Below are 3,230 nucleotides of genomic sequence, written 5' to 3' on the forward strand. Positions count from 1 at the left end.
GATGTCTAGGGAAAATTTTGGGAAAATATCAACAATTGTTGGTTTATTTGTCAAAGAAAAATTGAGTTTTCTATAAACAATTAAATGGTTAATTAGATATTCGAAAGGTAAAAACTCATTAATTTATACATTTGTTTTGAATTCCATAAATATTTGCTTCTTTCAAGAATTTTGGCAATGGGAGTAGAGCGTGTACTACGGCCAAAGCACCTTTAATTGCAATGCATTAAATTGAAACGATTGCGTTAAGCATCTCAATACTGAAGATTTGATCCTGACATCAAACAGGAAAGACTTATTCAACCAGCTCACTCCAAACCCAAAACTCAAATAGCTAAGGTCACACCCGTGGCTTTAGAGATCCGATTGAAACATAATAAGTTAAAACCTGCATTGGGAAACCCAATTTGAATTAATTCTAATTTCTGCAACTTGGTGGTCAAGCAGTCGAAACAACCTCTCGACATTCTCAGATTAAGGCTGTGTAGTTCTTGCCCCTGGACCTAACACATGCGGGAGCCTTGTGCATCAGATACGCTCTTTTTTTTTTCTTTTTCTATAACCTATTTTGAAATGCATGAATGCTTTTTTATCTCCCTTTTTTTTTTCTTCTTCCCTCCCTCTCCTTTTCATTAAAACATTAAAGGGAAAATTACACCCTCCTTGTGGTTTTTCGAAATTACATATGGATCCAAGGGTTTGAACAAATTACGCCCCCTCCCCTAGCATTAACGGTGTGAGTATGTTGTTAATTTTAAATAGCAAAAGACCTTATTACCCTTTAATGGAAAGGTTCCTAATATTCATAGGACCATTATACCCTTATTACCCAAAACATGCAAATCCCTTTCATAATTGTTGGAAAAGCTAGGTTTGAGAGCTCTACAAATCGCCGCAACCTCTGCAAGAAATCTCAGGTGGAGAAGAAGCCCTACATCTTCGGTGAGCATTTCCATTTTAGGTTTTTGAAGTTGCTCCTCCTGTAGATTTGAACATAACTCCATACACAAGATTTGAACATTAGAAAGAATTCGTTATGATCTCCCCTAAATTAGGAACCCTCATTCTAAAAAATTGATTCATACTAAGGAACACTAAAGAAAACATAAAATTCAGGCACCATTTGATAACGTTTCTACTATTTTTATGTCTAGAAACAGAAGAAACGGTTTTTCATGTTTCCAGAAACAAAAACGGATTTTTTGATATTTGATAAACCTATTTCTCGAAATGTTTTTTGCAGACATAATGCTAGTAAAAAACCCAATAGTATAATCGGATGTCCAAAAGGGAGAAAGGGTTAGGTTGCCGCTTTTTAGGTTTAAATAGTTGAGAGATTTATCGGGCTAAACAACCTTTTTTTCTCTCAAATTCGTTTTTAGAAATGACAAATTTGTTGCATGTTTGAGATTTTAAATGTAACCGCAAGCGTACGGATTAGTGTAGCTATGGGTCGAACTCAAAGAAAGCAGCCACTTTATTTTTTTTTCTTTTAATAATGCAAAAGTGAACCTATTAATGGTTGTGATCTAATTCTAACTACCGTCCTCAACATATGTATCTAAAATAACGTCATAACCATTCGTCATCTAAGAATTTAAAGACACAAGTCACACAATTAAAATTAAATAAATAAATAAGTGAAACTAAACAACCCACGCAATTAAAAAAAATAAAGGAAAAAAATACTGAAATAAAAATAAAGTAAAAGAAAGGGGAGAAAGCTAGAGAGAGACTCACAAGTAGGTTTCTCTACTTAGCCCGAGGGATGCATCATAATATGAGCTTCTCTACTTGACCAAAGAGTCACTTTTACAAGAGTTACTCTACTTGGCTTTAGGGAAATGGAGACAATTAAAAAAAAAACAATAAATTGATAGTTCTATGGCTAGGAGGGGCAAATCCAACACATACACTAGCCATGAACCTTGGGGGAAAAGGGATGGCAATAATGTAACGACTGAAATTAAAATTCTAAATTAAGAAAGAAAGGGTAGTCAGAAGAGGGAATGAGAGGGGGGAGATAAGACTATTGAAGGAGCCTGCTTACTTGAACTTCAACCCCTGAACTTGAAAGCTTAGGTGATTTGAGATACTACTAGTACTAAAAACCAGATCTGGAATAAACCAAATCTGAAATTTTTAGTACTAGAGAAAACAAATCTTGAAACAAAAAAAACTGAACTTGAAAAAAAAAATGCTCCACGGCTTGTGATCTTGTCACCTAGATCTAAGCCTAGAACTATAACGTTAAAAATTACGACTCAATTGCATAAATCATAAACATAAAAGGCTGAATAAGAATAAAAGAGTGATTGCATTAATTGACATAAAAAAAACTATTACAAAAGTGATTAAAGCAAAACAGAGAAGAACTAAAACTAAAGAGTAAGAGAGGGAGAGAGAGAAGAAAACTAAGCATAAACTATAAAATAAACTGAGGAGAATAATAATTAGGAGGGGGGAGGAAGGGGCTTTTATAGGGCTTTTGTCTTGCCTCTTTCCTTCTACAAGTCTTCTTTAAGAAAAGAAAGAAAATAAAATAAAATAAAATCTTGGTAAAAATCCTCATTCTCTGAGATATTGTATGAAAAAAGAGAGAATCCGTTTCCAAAATTAACAAATTCTATTCCTTCCTTGCAATATTAACCAATATCTTGCAATCTTGATTAAATTAGAAAGGAACCTCTACATAGCATCTTCAAGATCCTATGAGGTGGCAAGGAGAGAGAATAATCTTCAGGATTTTGTAGGAGAGAGGATGTGGTACTAATGAGTGGGTCCCACCTTTGGACTGGTTCTTGATTAACTTTAAGTATTTTCTCTTATAAACTTGGAAACTAAAAAAAAAACAAGAAAAATAAAAGTAGTACTATCCAAAGTAGGGCAAAATGTACACTTATATCCCTAAGATTTCACACATTATTGTGCTCATCATTGCGTCAAAGTCGTTTCTAGAATTGTAAATAGGCATAAATTTTGATTTATGTTTATAGAAATGGGTGAAATAGAACAACTTTATCAAATGCTTTTTAGGTTGTTTCTCCATTTCTGGGAACAAAAAGACACAGAAACGGAACGTTGTCAAATGGTGCCTAAATGGAAATAGTTGTTCGCCTGTAGCTTCAATCAAAGCTTTAGGGAAGAGAGTACGATGGCACAAGGGATTCAAGAAGTGTGGAGCTTTGTTGATCGTTGAAGTTGCCCCTTCACCCCTCCCCCCCCCCCCC

The sequence above is a fragment of the Macadamia integrifolia genome, unplaced genomic scaffold (genome assembly GCF_013358625.1).
Source record: "Macadamia integrifolia cultivar HAES 741 unplaced genomic scaffold, SCU_Mint_v3 scaffold2417, whole genome shotgun sequence".
Taxonomy (NCBI): Eukaryota; Viridiplantae; Streptophyta; class Magnoliopsida; order Proteales; family Proteaceae; genus Macadamia; species Macadamia integrifolia.